Source organism: Protopterus annectens, chromosome 9.part0 (genome assembly GCF_019279795.1).
Source record: "Protopterus annectens isolate FY-2018-M chromosome 9.part0, PAN1.0, whole genome shotgun sequence".
Classification (NCBI taxonomy): domain Eukaryota; kingdom Metazoa; phylum Chordata; order Ceratodontiformes; family Protopteridae; genus Protopterus; species Protopterus annectens.
The window spans coordinates 1,608,812,655-1,608,833,234 of NC_056743.1; the positions used below are offsets into that span (position 1 = coordinate 1,608,812,655).

The following is a 20,580-nucleotide window of genomic DNA, read 5'->3' on the forward strand; positions in this document are numbered from 1 at the left end:
TTATTTCACGTCTTCACCAAGGATTATTGTTTGGACCTCCATTCCAGTAGTTGGGCCTTCTTTAGTACTGCATCATCACAGGACTTGACCTTTTAAACTTTTGACTTTTCACCTTTCCCTGGCTTCCTTCTAGTTTTCATTTTGTCTAGGAGTTATCCACTTTGCATTGCTGGTAGCCCTTGAAGTCAGGTGTAAAAGATGTGTGCTCAGTATATCGGCTGGTCTGAAAGCAGTCGTTTGTGGTGGATGTTCGTTGTCCTGCTGTTCACCTAGGTTGGACTAGTCCCACCATTCAGCAGTTGTGGTTGAATCCTTTGCAAGCTGGGCAGGTATGTAGTTAGACAGGAACAAATGTTGAATTTGAACTGTTGTGCATTAAAGGCATCAGGTATAAAGTAGAGCCATCAAAATTATTTTATAATGAAGTTCTGTTGTATCAAAGTGTGTAATGGCCTGTTATGTGAAAACGAACTCTGCCATTAGAGAGAGTAGCACAATTCATGGAGCTACTGACTTCCCCATGGCTGAGTGACTGTGGAGTTACTGTAGGGGTGTGGGTATAGGGCGATAGTCTCTCTGCACAAAAAAAATACTTTTCTCATGCTTTAGTTTAGTTTGACTTTTATTGTTGTGATAATAGTAATTTCCACTATATTAATTACTTCAATATTTGTCTGTGTTCCAAAATGATGTGTGGTCACAATAGAAGGCAAATCACAAATTCACTCCTGGGGTGGCGACCGTGTCCCTTATGGACAGAGGTAGTCTGTAAAAATTGGAAAAACCCTGCTTGCTGATCCTTATCTTTCCGCTAGGGATAGAAAGTTGGATAAAATCTGGGTTATACTTGCTAGGCTTGTAAGGGCTCTTGAACAGTTAGCCTAGTAATCTCCTATGAACCTGTAATGCCAGAAATTAGTTTGTCATGGCTTTCACTTAGTTTTTCTAATTGCCTGGTATTCATTGGACTTGGAAGCCTATTTCTTGATGTGAAACCTTGTTTGTTTTTTGTTTGTTTGTTTATTTGTTAACTGGAGTAGAGTTATGATCACAGATAGCCAATTTCAGTCTCAGCCCGGGATACGATAAAGAAAATAGAACAGTGAAAACACACAATGAGATATCAAATGCAGAAGGAACAAAAAATGATTATATACTATTGTGTACAAGAGAGTCAAAGTCATGGCTGAATTAACTATACATCAAGGAGGTTATAGTTGGAATTAGCTAGAATGAGAATGCGAAAGTGATACAGTCAGACCTCATTTCTCTTGTTGAATGAAAAACATATTTCGATACCTTTGTAATTATAATAATTTCATATAAAGTCTTTCAGCTTTTCCAGTTTAGGGGTCACCACAGAGGATCACCAGTCCGCTAATGATTGGCAGTGGATTTTTACAGTGTCGAGTTGCCACCCTGGCACCCAACCTTCAAAGAAGGAACACCCACACACGCACGCACCTACCTGCACATCTTTAACGTTCACTCAACTGCAGGGAGGACATGCAGACTCTGCACAGAAGGCAATCCAGCCGAGAACTGAACCGGAGAGCCTCTTGCTGTGAGGTGACAACACAAAATGAAAAGGTCCTTATGTTCCAGATAGATGTGCCCTATTTTGGGTTGCTTATTTAATGTACTATATGAGGCAGGCTTAACAAGCAGTTCTGTAGCAGTCCTGGCAACCTCTTAGGATTAAATGTGGTAGGCTGATTGTCCAAGTTTGTCCAGATTAGAGAGATTTCAGAGAGTATACGTGCGTACTGGATTTGGTCTCATATGTGGTCTTAAAAGGACGTATCACGACTTTTAGGTTTATTTCTATTTAAAGTTGCTGTAGAAGATTCAAATAGCCTCTGAAGAATTCCTGGAACAGTCCCAGATTCTGTTTCACAAAGACATCACCAGTGTCATTTCCTCCTCTGAAAAGAAGGTTATTCTGTTCCAGTCAGTTACTTGTTTAAAAAAGATTGGATGGTTTTATCCAATCCTGATCCAGCAGATTCATACACCTTGTTCAGGATGGCAATACTCTAGGAAGTCCTGCCTGTGCTGCCATGGGAAGGGGGTGTCAAGGTGGTATCAGTGGATCTGATGGACATGCGCTGGCACATAAATGCCTCAAAGCCTATCAGATGTTTCTCTAGTTCATCCTGCATCAGCACCATTTCTAGGACAATGCTGTTTCCCTTTGCCTGTCATCTGCCTTCAAAAGGTTTTATCCTAATTTTGGCTGTGGTGGCAGAAGTCTTATAAGAGAAAGTTTTTCCAGTGTTCCAGTACTTGGATGACTTGCTTCTGGTGGTTTCTTCTCTGGACTGTGGCAAGAGTTTTGTCTTGGGCTTGTGCCATCTTTTCAGTCTCAGGGTATCATCAGAAATTGGAAGAAGTCAGTTTTAGTTGCAGGGTTGTGGATTGCCTTCACTTAGGAAGAGAAGACTCTGTATTGCCAGTTATTTCTGTTTGAGAGGATCAGGGAGTGAGTTAGCTTGGCCCCATGGTTGGGTCTGCAGAGTTAGGGAAAGCTGACACTGTTTATTGTCTCTTTTGCCTGATGGTGGCCATCATCATCACGATTCCACTGACTTTGGATGAGGGTACTCAATCTGACTGAGTTGTCAGTGATTGCAGATTCACCCTAATTGTATGGATTTGCGTCTTGGTGTTACTCCCTTATCACTTTCCTTTGGAGTGCTGGACTGTTCATATTAATCTCAGTTTGGGGGAGGGCACCTTCTTTTATCACAATGAATTCCTTAATGCTATGTGAAGTCCATTTAGGCTCCAGGGTGCAGATCAAGCGGAGATACTAGTAGTATAAATACCATTGCTTGTCACTCCTGAAAAGAGCCTAGTAGCTTAATGGTATTTGTTCTACTAGGGGAAATCAGATCAGGGCATCTGGGGATCTTCCTTTATTCTTTTCATTAGGTGCTGTGGGATCATTTATATCCACCTGAGCTACCACCATCTCAAGCAGATGGGAGGCCCTCTGTTTAAAGTCTCAGCCAAAGGATAGATGTTTAACAGAATTAGAACAAAAAAGGTGGCCTAACGGTTAAGGTGTTTACCTCATAGACACAATGAACATGGTCTGATTCTTATCTTTGAGGGAAATTAGCTAGGTTTAAAATGATACTACATCCAAAGTCACGCAAGTACGATCCTGGTGCATGGCCAAAAATCAGAATCCACAAATGAAGACAAAAGGCTAGCACACACATTGTCAGCACAATTCTTTTTAAATACTTGATAAACATATCGACAGTGGGAGCAAAGATAGCATACCAGTTTTGGCTGAAGAGCCTTCCTCAGGGCAACCTGGTTTAAAATGACCCACAAGGGCAGCTAGCCTAGTATTTATCTATTAACGTGAAATCCACACAACCCACAAAATGCTTGTAAAAAGCATTCATGTCATTCTTTGACTTGAACACGTAAAATGTTCACTTATTCTTTTAACTTCCTTTTTTGGTCTTACCTGCATAACAAAATGTCACTGATGTCACACACTGCACAACTTACAGGTAGTACACTGTTGGGAGTATATCTATTGTAGATGCGAAAACTAGTGTTAAAATGATCCGTAACATAAAGATTATTGTATGCACACTTAAACCACGTACACATCCTAGTCTGTGGAAGTGACAAACTACCAACCCATTGTACATATAAACGTGAACTCAAACAATATGCCAAAATATTAGTCCTGAGAAGTCAACCAGCGCTCAGTTGTCTCAGTCATCTAAATCATGATTGTCTGTGAGCCCTAAAAGCATAGAAAATATGTGATTGTTTTAATGGTAAACTCAGAAGTCTCCTTAAAGTCAATCACCAAGACATGTTTACAGGAACCTGTAGCTGCTTTCACCATTCTGCACTAGGGTGTCATAGCAATTAAATCTTTCTATACTGCCTGTGTGGTCACATTGTTAATGAATACAGCTGTATCCACCTTTCTCACTGATGAAGTGTGCTAGGAAAATAATTCTTCAGTCCTGTATTCTGTTTCTTTTAGATATTCAGTTTTTACGCTAGTGGATATAAACCTTGCCTAACATCTCCATATGGGACATGGGCAGTGAGGAGGTTCATTTATTAGGGTTTGCAGATTACTGTGTAATGTAGCAAGTGTACTTGAGGGAAATTCTAGAGCTACACATTGTGTTAAGTGTTTTCCCCCTCTCTTTTCCACTTTTCCAGATCAAAATTGAATAGTTCAAAAACAGAAATGTTTCCAATTAAAAAACAGTCACTGAATTGAAATCTTCTCCCATTAGCCTAATATGCCTATAGTTGAAGTCTCCTCTTTGTTACCTAGGAATTTCCTTCCGTACCTTTGTTAATAGACTTGCTGGCATCAATACAAACCACTGTGAAATGATTTATATGCTAAAAGCAGTTTCATGGAAATGCTTGTCCCCATCTGTAATGGGATCCATCAGTGTTTTAAACATTATCTGCCCTAAACTGTGCTATGTTATGGTATTAGGTGAAATGTCTATGGTTTTTGTGCCATGGGATACATCGGTGCTCCAGAAATTATCTGCCCTAAATTGTCCAATATTATGAGGCATTTGCCAGTCCCAGTCTCACAAAAATCAGTATGTAAAATCGAAAAAAAATCTATTCAGTTTATTTGTTGTTGTGATAGAAAGAAATATTTAACATTGTATTAAATACTCCAACTCTTCTAGTATTGAATATCCAACTAAACCAAGGTGGCTTATTTCTAAGATCAGATGGGTCCTTAAGTTACAGTCCAGAATAGTCTTAACTTTACAAGAGTCTCAAAGATGTCTGAAGCATTTATTACTTCACAGGCATGTTGGGCAGCAGCTAGGGTTCGTCAGGCAAAGGTTTCCAAGCTCACAGAGTAATCACAATTGTGACTGACCATGAACTGGGTATTCTGCAATGTGGGAAAACAGTATGCTTTTACATGACTTCTTCCAAAACACAATCAGTGTTTGTTTCTTGGACAAGTGTTTCTCCCATAATTGCAGTATTTAGAGTAAAAACTTACTTGATATCATTGTAATTTAAAATTTGCCCTTTTAACTTGAGTGATGTTATGACAAGGAGTTTTACCACATTTATCTTGTATTAATTAAGGAGCACCATATCTCTTGATTTTAGTTATCATGATCATGTTTTAGTTAACACCAGTTTGTCTGTTAGTTGACCATCCTCATTAAAGTCCTCATCCACATCCACTTTATCTTTCAGTTTGCTCATAGGAGTATACTAGGTTAACAACCACTGGAGCCTTTATAAGCCTAGCTATGCATCCTAAATGTATCCCACAAGTTTTTGACCCATGGAGGTTATGTTAAGAGGTATATGTAAGCTAGGGTATGATTTATAAGAATGTCTGTGTCCATTAGAGAGACATGTGCCTAGACCTGGTGTGAATTTCTGATTTCCCATGCAAACTGATTCTGGTGGGTCCAGGTTATGCTTGAATTGGGCTAGAGAAGAATTCTGCTTCACATGGATGGGAAGTCTGTTCCAGAAGAAAATGATTCTTTGAGACACATACCTGTCCCTCCAACATGCTCTGTATATTTTGCAAGCAAAGTTCAAGTCCCTAGATTGAGTAGTTATGATGGTACTTGTTTTGCAGATGTGGAAAAGGTATATCGCACCTAATGTTACTTTGAATGCCATGCACATATTGCCTCTCAACATTCTATAGGAAACTGAGTATAGAAAGAGAGCTTTGAGGTGATCTGCATAGGACATGTTATTTATACCCTGTATTCTTTTTGTGAGGAACTCCTGTGGATGTTCCTATTGCTGCAGGTGCCTGGTCAAGTACATACCAAAGGGGATGTTCTACTCAATGCTGAGTCTGATGAGGGATGAATATAAAGGAACCATGACTTCCTTGGACCTAGATGTCATGCCATTGTTTATGTTGAGCAACATAGAATGCCTTACTGCCCTAGATGCATGTTAGTTGAAAGCCAGGTTACCATCCACATATGTCCCCAAATCCCTGACTACTGGGTCCACCATTAGGGTGTGTGTTAGCAGTGAGGAGTTTTTTTAGGGTAGCTGATTTCCCAAAGGTTACTGTTATGCATTTCTTGGCATTGAGTTTTAAGCCTTGGCTTTAGCACCAGTCATTTGTCTGTGTTAGCCCTTCCTGTAGAATGTTAGTGTCCTGGGGGGATTCTATGACTGCTGCTAATTTGCAGTCATCTGCAAGCTTGATCAGCCAGAGGCCTTTAACATTGGTTTTGACTTATGAGAAATAAATGCTAAAATGAAGCAGGCCGAGCACAGAGCCCTGAGGGATCCTGCTAGTGACCAGTGTCTTTGTAGATATGGTCTCCCCAATCATAACTTCCTGGGTCCTATCTGGAGAGTCAGCTGGCTAGCCAATGAGTAACACAGGGAGTAATGCCTAATTCCATAAGTTTTTTTACAGTGCCAAAGTGGGGTATTGTATCAAATGTTTTAGCCAGGTCAAGGTAGACAGTATGGCACCGTTTTCCCCTCATCCATTGCCTTGGTGACTTTTTCAAAGAGATCCAGCAGGTTGAGCAAGCATAATCTGCCTTTGAGAAAGCCAGTCTGGGTTGGATTCTGTCTCTGAAGATTTCCTATATCATTATTAATCATATGCATGATAATTCTTTCCATGGCTTTGCATATGAAACAAGTCAAACTTATAGGTCTTAGTTCCCAGGTCCATTGATGGACTGCCCATGTTCAGAGGGATGAGAGTTGCAGTCTTCCATTCACATGACACAAAGCCAGTCGGGAGGCTGTGGTTAAATAGTGACTTCAGATAGGTCATGCTTCAGGCTATCTAGGAGGCGTGCTGGGATATTATTGGGGAGCATTGGTGCAGTGTTCTTAGCCTTAGAGAATGCATTTAGGACCTGCTCCCTAGTGATAGTTCTGGCAGAGAAATATTTGATGGTATTACTTGAGGGGGGGCAGCCAAAGGGTGGGGGAGAGAGGGGTAAAACTGGAGCTGAATTACAGATTTGCTACATCTTCTGGCTTCAAGTGAGTAACTCCATTAACAACCAGTTCTGCACATTGTTGTGTAGTACCTATGGGGTTTGGATATAGCTAAATAAAGCCTTGTGGTTATCCTTGGCCTGGGAGGCTTGTCACCTTTATTGGAAGATGGTGTTCTAGCCAATACTCAAAAACCTAGCATGGACAAGTGCAGACCATCCTTACCAAAGTAATGTGGTTTTGGTAGACTTATTTGCCGTCTTAGTTTTGTTTAGCCTGATGAGAAAGTTTTATCCTGCTGGGCATTCCACTCCCTGATCTAGCTATGATTTTTTTTTTCCTTTTGTTGTACTGTTTACATTTGGATTCCACCAGGGTGGCTGTTATTGAGTTTGTTCTGAGCCTGTTTCTGGTAGGCATAGTTGTCTCTATGCATCTATTAACATGATTGTATAAGGTTTCTTTGTACAGTTCTGCATAGTTAGCTGTATTATCTGGGTTTGAAGGGTCTTGAAAATTTGTCAGGTAATCTCTTAATAAGTATTTTGCAGTAAAGTAGTTCCCAGCAGCTAAACGTTTTGCTGGGGTTTACAGCATTTATTTTTATTTTGAAGAAGGCTTCTTATGGTCTTACCTTACCAGAAATGACACTGCTCTGGAGGATTGCAGCATTCTACCTTATCTGTGAATACCAAATCCAGTCTGTTTACACTTCAGTGGGCAAATGGGCTAACTTGACCAGGGTGTTTGTGTGTTTACAAAATCCAGGAATTTCTGGGCCTGCAAGTTTGTGGTTGTGCATGATTTCAAGTTTATAGAGGGATAGTGAGTCTCCCATGAGTATTGTATTGGCTTGAATGGTAAGTGTCTCCAGTAAGTTTAAGTATGAGCTGTTGGTTTTGTGGATTATAGAGGGTGGTCTTTAGCTTGCAAGAATATATGGGACTCTGTCTGTGGTTATTTGGACATGGAGAAGCTCAAGCATGTCATCCTGTTTGACCAGCCTTGAGGTCTGTGTGTTTTTGATATAGATCAAGACATGTTCACCTTAAGTTCCTGCTTGGGCAGTAACCGGGCTTATTGTATGAAAGGTATTGTATCCCTGCACCGCTGAGGCTGTTTGCAGCTTTAAACCATGTTTCAGTAACTGCACAGATTTCTGCATCCTCCAAGGTGAGGAGAGCTTGGAGGGAGTGGAGTTTCTTGTTAAGTTCCCAGCATTGAGCAATAACAATTTTAGATGCCTTTTGCATTAGTTTTGTAAGTTGAAAGGTTTGTCAGTTTGATATTGGCTAAAAAGGGAACTTTAGGGGAAGACGGTGTTTTAGCCAGTATTCAAAAGCCTAGCAGGGACAAGTGCATACCATCCTTACCAAAGTAATGTGGTCAGTTGACCATATCCTCCCATGCTAACAAATATTGTACCCTCTTTGAGTAACACCAGAAGTTAAGCCAATTATTTAAGTTAGTAATCGTGTAGTATAGTGGCTTCAGCCTTGGTGAAATTTGGATGCTGTTCAGAGCTAGGTTTGCACCAGCCTGGGACACGCAGACTGAGAGTTCCACAGTGTCTGTTATCATATAGTTCAATGAGGTACTACTTAGGTTATCTTCATCCACATTGACCATGGTTGAGTCATACTAGCATTTGTAGTTTAAAGACCTGGTGTGTGAGTGACTTGACAGATCCTGACCCCTGATAGGCAACTGACCATGATTTTTTTCTTTTTTCAGCTTGGTGAGTGGGGCATCCATTATGTCTCACAATGCAGTTTTCTATCACTAGAGTATTAGGTAGTGTTGGTTTGCCTTGTGGGCTTTGTAGTTGGGGGTCCATAGAGTGTGTCTGTATGTGTGGTGTTTTGGTAGGGTGCTTTTGGGTTTGCTGAGGATAACTGATGTGGGTTGAGTGTCTGGGAGGTATTTGGGGTTTAAGAAGAGTTTTTCAGTGCATCAGCATATGTTGGTCCATGTGTCTGGTGCATACAGTGTATGGTGGGTGTAGTGTGTGCATTGCTGACAACCTGATTATTTTGAGTGCTTGTATGCAAGAGTCTTGCCTTCACTGACATTGTGTAACATGTTTCAGGTTTCTGTAAGGGTTAGTTTGTTGGTGGTGAACATGAGACAATTGCTACATTGTCTTAGGATGCTCATATCCAATAGAAGATGGTGGAGAAATTGGGAAAATGCATATCTGTGATGTCTGCACCTTCTCTGTAAACTACAAGGGTGTGGTAGAGAAGAGTTAATAGCAGGCTAGCTTGTATTCTTCTGAGGACAGAAGCAAAAACTAGTATATGTAAGAGTAGATTCGTGGAGATTTTTCCTCTGAGCACAAACCAGTTGCTTTTTGTGCAACTGAAATACAGGGTACAGTTTCAGAGGTAGTTTTATAGGGAACATTTAGTTTCTAAATGCCTGCTTCTTTACAAGGGACTTCTAAATGCCAGTAACCCTCTGGCCAAAAAACTATCTTTATTTAAGCCTTCTTTGTGTTTTCTGTCTTTGACAGATCAGACTACCCCCTACTGCCACTAATTGAGTAATCCCAAGTCTTCTTAATGTAAAAGCCACTAAAGGTGAGCTAAAAGTGAAAAACTGGCAGAAACCAATTCAACAACTAGCCAATGCTAAGAGGATTATGAGCAGGTCACTGATCATAACTCACTTGTGTCTTTGAGACATAGATTCCAAGAAATCTATCTCTTCAGGAAGCTCAGGAGTTGAATTTGTTGGCATCCATGTCGAGAACACACGTGTAGTTATTATCTGCTGCCTTGCGCTCATAATTCTTTGTAGTGCATAGAGACTTGTCTTCTTTATTCACTGCAAATTACTCAAAAGTAAGTTTTTTTTTTTAAAAAGGCAATGTGTTGTGTCAGCGTTCAAGCCAGTAAAGCAATGGAGGAGAGGTTGACATCTTGTGCCAGCTTTAAAGCCAGTAAAGCAGTGGAGGAGACGTTGATGTCCTTATGTATTCCCTGTGTAAGGGAAGCACAAATCCTAAATCTTGTAGACTTTGTGGCATTTTTGGGAGCCATACATATATCCCCTCATTGTTTCTTTGTGAATTCCTTATCCAATCTATCTTTCCAATCCTTTCTAATACCCTCTGATTGCTGTAGTCATCATGCAGTATTGTATATGCCCTCTTCCTCTCCCAGATAAAATCCTTTGACTGTTTATTAATTATTATCAACAACTTCTCCCCGGTTGATAAAAAAATATGCGTGATCTGAGGATAAAACTAAAGAGACTAGAAACATTTTCACTGCTGGTATCTTGCTATCCATATCCATAAAACAGAGTTTTCTGTTTCTCATTTTTTTTATTATCTTTTGTATTGTCTCTTCCCACATTTCCTTAGCTGCCATGACAGAATCCTTTTTAGCCCATTCTCCTAAGTACTTCATTTTATCTTGTCATCATAAATATGGGTATTGCTAGACCAATTTGTGTTTTGGTACATAGTTTATAGTATTGTCTTTGTTTTGTATTCATGAATTTTGTATCCTGAAAAGACTTGAAACTGTCTCAGAATATTCCACATCACTGAAATGTCCTTTTATGGTTTTATCAGGTGCAAAATAGTAAAATATGCAAATAAAGCCAATTTTTCTTGATTACCACACCAATTATATCCTTGAGTTTCTTGGTCCCTTATTTTCTTTGTCAGTGGACCAAAATGTAATGCAAATAACAAAGGGGAAAGATGACACTCCTGCAAACCTGGTTCTTCTGTTCAAACAGAACTTAGAGAAGAAGTGCCCACTTTAATTTTTACCTCCTTTTCCTCATATATCCTCCTAATTAACCTTATTATTGTGTCAGAGAATGCAATTGCTTCCATTGCCCTACTCATAAAATCCCAGCGTATTCTTTTGAATTCTTTCTCTGCATCAAGACCCACCTGTATTTTCTTACATTCTGCTTCCCGCTGGATCATCATGGTTCTGCTATGTTGTCAAATGTTTGCCTCCCCTCCACAAAACCACATTGATCTATATTTATCAATTTTGCATCAATTTTGTCATTTTTGTAACCATTATAGACATAAATGCTTTATAATCATAGTTTAGAATTCAAATGGACCTATATGAAGGTGGATGAAGTAAATTTTTACCATAGCTTTCTTCCAGGATGTTGGTATGATGCCCCAGCACTGGCAAAGTAATATCAAGGAACCTCAGATGTGAGAGTGTTCAATCTCGCCTTTGTTCTTACACATGGGTTCGGAGCCGATCCTCGGCTCCGTGCCGACTGCAAGCTCTGCATCGAGAAGAAGCTCGAGGACATCTAATACCCACAATCCCCCTCTGCCTTTACCTCAGATCTAGTTTGCCGCTGCTGCATACGCATCGCTGGAGGCTAGCTCGAGGCTTTACAGATAAGATTTTTATCTATTCTGTTAAATTTTCAAAAAATTTCTTTTAAATCTAGTTAATTAAAGTTAGAAGAGTACGGTGTGTGAGTGGATTAGGAATTCTCGGTACCTTAGAATAGTTTAACTTAGTTAACTTTAGGGTATAGAGTTTTTCGGGGCCTACCACCCCTACTTGGACACTTTTTGACTAGAAACTTGTTGTAGTCTTGCTTTTTAAGCAATTATCAATCGGACTTTCAATTACCGGATTTGACATTGTTACTGGATTTGACTTTTACTGGACTGGACTGTCTTTCTTTTGTCATTATGTCTGAAAAATTAAAATCTGGCTTCAAACGTTGTCAGTGTGGCCAAAAGATGTCGGTCACAGACAACCACAGTTCCTGTGTCTACTGTCTTGGCCCTCTCCACTTACAAGAGGACTGCTCTATTTGTCACTCTTTTAGTGGGAGGGTCATGACAGATAGGCGCAGGAAACTGATGGATAGAGGATTGTTGAAACCCTCTTTCCAGGAGGCTCTGGATGCTTCAGACCAGGCATCCAAGTCTTCGAAGTCGAAGGCCGGAGCCAAAGTCATCGGCTCCGAGCTCTTCGGGTCTAGTTAGATCACCGGTTCCACAGACTTCGGGGCCGAGTGTTCAGCTATTGGCAGTTTCCGAGCCTCGAGTCTTGGAACCGGTGACGGAGCTCCCTCCACCGACTCTGCTGAGGTCGGCTCCGTCTTCGATCCCTTCGACTCGTTCTTCTAGGCCCCTTTCCGACACCGATGTGGACCATGTGGTGCAGAAACTGATGGAGCATACGGCCCTATCCAAGCTTATCTCGGTCTCCTCTCAGTTGATGTCGAGACTTGAAGGCCTGCCACTATCTCCATCTGTTCCTCCTCCGAGACCTGTCCAGTCTTCGGAGCCGGAAGAAGCTGAACTGATGATTGTGGAGCCCTCGGTGCCAGAACCGTCTTTTTCTCGGTCGGCACCGTTCACCTTGACTCCATCCGATCCGGTACCGGAGTCTCGGGGCCGAAGATCCGTCCTTGGTTCCGGGACCGAGAGTCGGACCGATGTTTCGGTTCCGACGCTCCCTCTCGGGGCCTCGGCACGGATCGATTCGGTTCCGTCCTCGGGGTCGGTGCCTTCGGCTCCTGTTTCGGGGATTCTTCCCATTTCTTCGGAACCGGGAGATACCTCGACTCGGGACCCGGGGGCCTTCGACCTCATGAGGAAGGTGTTGTCTACCCAGACAACCACATCAGCAGGTACAGCTTCTCCTCCCCACAAAGGACCGTTATCCTCCTCTGCACCCACGGCCACGCCCAAGCCGGGCACCAGTGTCTCAGCCACCCCTGGAGGGTGCCCCCTCTTCCTCGGAGGCCTCTTCGGATGCTCCCCACGAAGAAGTTCCTAGGAAAAGACTGTGTAAGAGGAGACACTTGGATTCTCCACAGGAATCCTTGACATCTGATACTGACTTAGATGAGTCAGAAGGGTCCCCTAAGTCACCTTCAGAGGATGTCTCTTTTTCTGACATCTTGAGATCCTAAAACAGAGAGGTGACTGGCAAGCCCTCCCCTTCTGAGGATGAGTCAGTTTTGCTGAAGGCATTTGGTGCCCGTCCTTCCTCCTCCTGGGTCACTCCGCCCTTTGATGAGTTAATGGAATTGATTGCTCGAAGGGCGTGGGAGACTCCTGACACGGTGGAACCAGTCCCTAGGAAGCCCAATAAGTACATCACGGCACCGCAGGACAAAGCTTACCTCACCAAAGGAGTTCCAGTAGACGCCATGGTGGTGGCAGCGGCCACGAAAAAGGAGATGGAGTCTTCCTCATCTGTCCATCCGCCTAACAAAGATTCTAGGACCATGGACAGATACGGGAAGCGCATTTTCAGTTCAGCGGCTTTCTCTATGCCTTCCCTGATCTATTTGACTCATTTTACACGTTTACAGAGGGATCTAGTCAAAGAGTTGGGAGATACCCTCCAGGGTGCTACAGATGCCGCTGTCTCAGAGAAAGTTACAGCGCATCTCAACACCCTTACGTCCATTGTGAACTCGTCCATGAGGCTGATATCCTATGCAGCCGAAGGATCGAGTAGGGCAGCGGCTTCAGCGATTGCTCTTCGTAGGCAATCCTGGATGCGCTTATGTTCATTTGCGGAAGCCTTCAAGTCTTCCTTTACTAACGCCCATTTGACGGAGCCACACTTTTTGGCCCTAAAGTAAAGGAGACCCTTACCCGGTGTGAACAGGAGGGAAAGACTCTGTCTGCTGTCGGAGTCCGTTTTCCACCCTTCCAGACCGTACCCCAAAGGGCAACGTGGTGGGAAAATGTGGTTTCGAAAACCCCAAGGATCTTTCCCAAACACACAGGGTGATGCCCCCTCTAGAGGCAGAGGGGGGGGCAGAGGTGGAAGACGCCGCCCTGGCGGCAGAGGGGGTCTGCAAAACCAAGGTGACAGGGATAACCTCCCTGGCAAACCTTTTCAGCACTCCTGAGAGGAGGCCCGACTGTCCTGCTCTGGAGGCAGTCGGGGTCGCAGCTTTATACCCTCAGGCCTGGCAAAACCTTTCTTCAGACAATTGGGTAAAAAGCGTTGTTACCAGAGGTTACAGTATCCCATTTCTATCCACCCCCATTCCAAAAAGAAAACTCCCAGATGTACCACCCCATCTGCGAGAGCCAGCAGCTACAGAAATTTCAAAGCTGCTAGAAAAAAGAGTCATCCAACCAGTCCCAGCGGACCAAATAGGATTCGGAACTTACTCAAGGTTCTTTTTAGTTCCAAAGAAAACGGGACTGGAGGCCAATTCTGGACCTAAGCCATCTCAACACCTTTGTCAAGAAGGAAAAGTTCCGAATGGTCACGCTTCAATCGATCCTTCCATTCTTACAGAAGGACGACTGGATGTGCTCAATAGATCTGAAGGACGCATACTACCACATCAAAATGGCCAGGGTGTCCAGGGATCATTTGCGCTTCCGGCTGGGAGCCAGTCACTATCAGTTTCGAGCCCTGCCCTTTGGTCTGACCACAGCCCCCAGGGTCTTCACCAAATGCATGGCAGTGGTAGCGTCTCATCTGAGGCGCCTAGGATTCCAGGTGTTTCCGTATCTGGACGACTGGCTCCTGTCTGCCACCACCAGGCGTCAACTGATAGAGGCCAGGGATTACACCCTACAACTTTGTACACACCTTGGCGTTTCAGTAAATTTCGAAAAATCGTTGCTACAGCCATCACAGCATATCTTATTCATAGGAGCGGAATTAGATACGCGTCAGTTGGTTCTAAAACTTCCTACAGAAAGAATAATAGCACTTCAATTCAACATTTCCATTCTTCTGTCGTCCAGGAAGTCCCCAGCAAAAATTGTTCTGAAAGTTTTGGGTCTCATGGCAGCTTCTCTCATTGCGATACCATTGGGAAGACTGCACATGAGAGTGCTACAATGGCTTCTGTTTGCACAATGGTCATTCCAACAACTTCCACTGACTCACGAAATATTGATAACGAAAACATGCAAATCACACCTAATGTGGTGGTTACAGACTTGCAACCTATCCAGCGGAAGACCATTTGTGCTACCCACCGTCAGCGATAACCACGGACGCTTCCCTGATAGGGTGGGGGCATCTTTCAGGGACAGACAGTCCAAGGCGAATGGACCAATCTGGAGTACAATCTGCACATCAATGTTCTGGAGTTGAGGGCAGTGTTTTGGCGTTGCAACACTTTGCTCCCCTTCTTCCTCCAGGGACCATTGCAGTTCAGACAGACAACATGTCCGTAGTCTGGTACATAAACAAGCAAGGGGAACCAGGTCTTACCAACTATGCAGAGAGGCCATGAGAATTTGGCAATGGGCAGAGTCCACGGTCGCTTTCTGATCGCAACGCACATCCCGGGTCATCCAACGTCATAGCCGACAGGCTGAGCAGGGCAATACTATTGCCTCACGAGTGGTCCCTCAAACAGTCAGTTGCGAAGGATTTTTCGCAAATGGGGCCAGCCTACCTGCGATCTGTTTGCTCCAATGAACGCCAAATGCAGGAGCTACTTTGCCCTATTACCCCTCCAGGGAAGTCCCCAGGGACGCTGGTGCACGATTGGCCCCGGGTCTCCTATATGCTTTTCCTCCATTTCCCCTGATTGGAAAGTTACTACAGAAAGCAAACAACCTTCAGAGGACTAATATTCTCATTGCTCCGTTCTGGCCTCGTCAAATTTGGTTCCCCTTTCTATTGCATCACCGCATTGGGACCTTGGATGCTGGACCCAGAGCCAGATCTACTGACTCACTCGTCAGGAGTTCCTCACCCATCTCTAGAATCTCTCCATCTAGCAGCTTGGCTGCTCCCTTTCTAGCCAGGTCGGTTCCCCTTACATCGCGGGTCAAGATATTTTAGTAGCTTCTCATAAAGTTTCCACTACAAAGACTTACACCAGTAAGTGGAAACGTTTTGTCTTCTGGGCAGAGTCACATCAGTTGGACCCTGTTACAGCTCCGTTGAACAAGGTTTTAGAATTCTTGACTGAGTTATTTCATGAAGGAGCTTCCGGCTACTTTAAGAGTACAGTTAGCTGCCATTTCTAACTATCATGTAGAAGAAAGTGGTGCCTATTATGGCTCACAGACTTTGTAAAGCCTTTTAAAAGGTTCTTTTCATATCAGACCACCAGTCAGAAGTCCGACATCACCGTGGAATTTAAACTTATTGCTCTCTAAATTGATGTTACCACCCTTTGAACCAGCTTCAAGTTGCACTTTGAAATTTTTGTCATGGAAAACATTATTTCTAGTGGCCATTACATCTGCTAGACGGGTGTCTGAGCTTCAGGCCCTTTCGGTCAAACATCCTTATTTAATTTTTCATTCTGACAGAGTATCCCTACGCACTAATCCATCCTTTCTTCCCAAAGTTTGTTCTTCTAGTAATATTAATCAGTCCATTGAATTACCCACCTTCTTAAGGAACCACTCTAATAAATTGGAGTATATGTTGCACAAACTAGACGTCCATAGACAACTCAGATTTTATTTGGATAGAACAAAAGATCACAGGAAATCTGATCAACTATTTGTAGCTTTTGCTGACAGCAGAAAGGGTCTTGCAGTTACGAAACGAACTCTTTCTAAGTGGCTAACTGACTGTATCATTTATGTTTATGAAGCTTCTGACCAAACATTATCAGCAAAACCCAGAGGACATTCTACCAGATCAGTTTCTACATCTTTGGCTCACGAGCTCGCTTACCTTTAGACACTATTTGTGCGGCTGCTACTTGGGCTAAACCACATACATTTATCTCTCATTACAAAGTGGACAGGGTTTCTAGGGATAGGGCAACCTTTGGTTCCACTGTGCTCAAGAACGTTCTCCCTTGAGTTCCTCAGGATCATGGAGCTAGGGACGCTACCCATGTGTAAGAACAAAGGCGAGATTGAACACTCTCACATAAAGAAGTTATGTCCTTACCATAACGTTCCATGTGGAGTGTTCATCTCGCCTTGGTTATTACACTCCCACCTTCCCACCCTTAGGAAGAACGTTCAATTTGGTGCCTGGTCTGGAGTATTCTCCTTCTGCTGTTGCAGTATTAGTGTTTCTATCATACTCTTGGTATGTTTGTATATATGTACTTTTATGTATATAGTTGGCATGTGTGCGTGCTTTATGTCTGGTTTGCTTGCAAACTAGATCTGAGGTAAAGGCAGAGGGGGATTGTGGGTATTAGATGTCCTCGAGCTTCTTCTCGATGCAGAGCTTGCAGTCGGCCGGCACGGAGCCGAGGATCGGCTCCGAACCCATGTGTAATAACCAAGGCGAGATGAACACTCCACATGGAACGTTATGGTAAGGACATAACTTCTTTTTCTCACCACTGGCAACAGTGGGGAATGTACACACTGGGAGGATGACAAGTACACACACAGTAAAGTGCAGTTTCCCTTAAGAGCACACAGAGACCACAGTCAGTCTGGGGATGGTTTCTCCCTCTTTCTCCAGATCCCTTATAAAACTCTCCACTGGCACAGCTATAGGGTTAAGATCTCAGCTGAGTGCCCAAGCAAAGACCTCCAGCACCCTCTGTCCAATCAGTGCTTTGTTTCCCTGACCCAAGTAACTGACACACACATTCACCTTGGAAAGGCTGGCATAGGTTTACTAGCTATGCCCCTTCTGCCCAGACTATGAGGTAGTTTTCACTGCCACCAGCCCCTACTTATCAGCTACTTTAAGGCCGTTAGCAAAGGGTATCCAGTCTTACTGTGTAATGCTACTATTAATCCTGGGCCTAGCACATGAGTTCCCTGAGCCTTGTCCAGAGGTTCAGGACAATATGCCCCAACAGACTTCTTTGGGGAATTCACACACATCCTCTCACTCAAGAGACACATGACTGAGCTCTCAGATTGTGTCCCAGGCAGGTATGTCCGTAGCCCTAAGCAGCATTCTACTATCACCCAGGATGATGCCTCAGTATAAACAAAAAATGATTAACTTCAACAATTGGCTTAGCTTCTAGTGTCAGTCCAGGGGGATCCAGTATCTGTCAGCCTGGGAGGATATGGTCAACAGACCACACTACTTTTCCAGAGATGGTCTTCACCTGATACCTCTTGGCTGTCAGTTACTGGCAAAGGTACTTGCCTCCCCCATAGTACCTTTTTTAGGCAATACCATAACAAAATTCCTGATGCAAAAAAATCCACTAGAGACAAATTCAAGATTATGCTGCTTAATGCTAGGAGTCTAAATTGGAAACTGCAGTCACTGGAAGCACTCCTTACCGTGGAAGATGTCTATGTCTGTGCAATCACAGAGACATGGTTCAAGGCTGAAGAGAGCATCCTGGCTATGCAAGGCTACAATGCCTTCCACATGTTCAGACCGCAAAACGAGCATGAAAGAACCAAAAGCGGAGGTGTATCTATCTTCATTAAAGACAAATACACTTCAAGACTGGTCAAACAGTGCAACTCCCTAAAGCTACTCCAAGTCCAACTAACTGTAGGTAAACCCCCTTCCATATCATTGTTAGTTATAGGTTCACCCTGTGAACCACAGTAACCACTCTGACTACCTGGACCTACAACTGACTTGCTTGCAGGGCACTATACAGCCAAAACCTTGGTCATGGGTGATTTCACCTATCCTTCCATTGATAGGGTGAGTGTGTTCATGCTCATATATGACTCCCAAATATTCCTAGACTTCAATACAAATGCTCTGGAACAGATAATCTACACCCCCACAAGGGGCTCTAATGTTCTAGACTTAGTACACGCCAACATAGGGGGTCTCTGCACCACCCTCTGTGTGTTGCCCTCCCTGGTAATGTCTGATCATAAATCAGTCTTGTTCGAAGTAACAATTGTACCCGACCCTCCTCAAGAGCAAAAAGGATTAAACATTTCTCCAAAGCAAACTGTAGCCTCCTAAGTGATGGTATAAATAATTTCAAAACCCCTGCTACCACTGTCAACAATGACTGTTATACAGAGGTGTGCACAAATGCCTTGTATAAACACCTGTACAAATGTATAGACTCAGCTGTACCTAAACAGATCAAAACAAGATCCTCACAAAAAGCAAGCCGCACTGATGGACATCAAGCATAAATGTGTTATACAAGAACAGGAAGAAACTAATGTCCAAGAATTAGCGGGATCTGACTCAGCAGAGGAAGGACACCCTCCACAGCTTGAACAAGCAAATTAGATATTTTGCAAGTCCTCTAAAGCCAATTATAAAGCTAAAGTAGCATCCGTAGCTAAGGAAAATCACAAGGCATTCTTTAGCTATGACCGAAATCTAAAAGAGAAGGCCTAGCATTGTGCTGAACTAGTAGTGGACAGTATCACTCATACTGACCCTGAAGACATCAACAACTTCCTAACAGAAAGGTTTGGCACAAACCTCACCCCCTGTACCCACCAGACATATCCCAAAGCATACCTGTCACCAGTCTTCTACCTAGTATCTCCAAAGAGCAGGTCATAACTGCACCCTCCATGGCCAAAAACAGCCTCTATAGGACTGGATAACATCCCAGGCTGCCTGCTAAATGGGCTAAAACAGGACCTAGTGGAACCACTTGTCACTGTCTTCAACCACAGTCTAAGTACTGGCTTTGTCTTAGCAGAGTGGAAAACAGCAACAGTAATTCCCTTGGACAAAGGGGAGGTCCGTCAACTGACCCTGGGAACTATAGACTTATAAGACTAACCAGCCTTATCTGAAAGGCCATGGAGAGAATCATCATGGACCTTATCAGCAAAGACATGGGTGACCTTCCAACTCTTGACCCGACCAATTTGGCTTTGTTAAGGATAGATCATGCTTATTAAACCCAGTAGACTTCTTCGAGAATGTCACCAAAGCCCTGGATGAAGGCAGAACAGTACATACAGCCTATCTTGACTTAGCCAAGGCTTTTGACACAATTCCCTATTCAGGCATCATTGAAAAACTCAACCAGCTGGGAATTAACCCATATGTCACTAGATGGGTAGCCAGCTGGCTCACCGACAGAACCCATATAGTCAAAGTTGGGGATTTCACGTCTACCAGCAGACCAGTTACCAGTGGTGTACCACAGAGATTTGTGCTAGGCCCCCTACTGTTTGGAGTCTATGTATCAGAAGTCCAGGCGAAAATAGATGGCCTGTGGCTTGCCAAGTTTGCCAATGACTGCAAACTGGGTGTAGTCACAGAGTTCCCCAGCGATGCTGACATACTAGAAAAGATGCTTACACAGACAAATGATTGGTCCCAAAGCTTCAGACGTCCAAACGCAAAAAAAGTCTTATCCCTTTCAGCAAAGGAGAAGTCCGCGCAAATTACATAATTAACAGTACCCCCCTTAGCTCAAACCCTATGGTGAGAGATTTAGGAACACAGGTTGATAGCAACCTTAACTTCGATCACCATGTGGCCACAATGGAAAGGAAGGCTTTCTGTGTTGCACATCTCATAAATAAGAGCATCACAACTCCACTGTACTCATCCCTCATCAGACCACTAATAGAGTACTGTTTTCCCTTCTGTCTGTACCTCACCAGACACCTGCAGCAGCTGGAGAGATCTCAGAGGTGTCACACCAAGAAAACTCAGGACCTTCAACACGTGACATACATGGACACACTGAAGGCCCTGTCATTATACTTTGTCTTATAAGCTGCTTAGAGGAGACTTGTGCCTGGCCAAC

At 43.4% G+C, this 20,580-nt stretch overlaps 1 protein-coding gene across 1 annotated transcript in view; it reads left to right on the plus strand.

The window, feature by feature from the left end:
• The window catches only part of TECR (trans-2,3-enoyl-CoA reductase), a 722,978-nt gene that overhangs the window by 365,416 nt on the left and 336,982 nt on the right, over nt 1-20,580 (plus strand). The window lies entirely within an intron of this gene.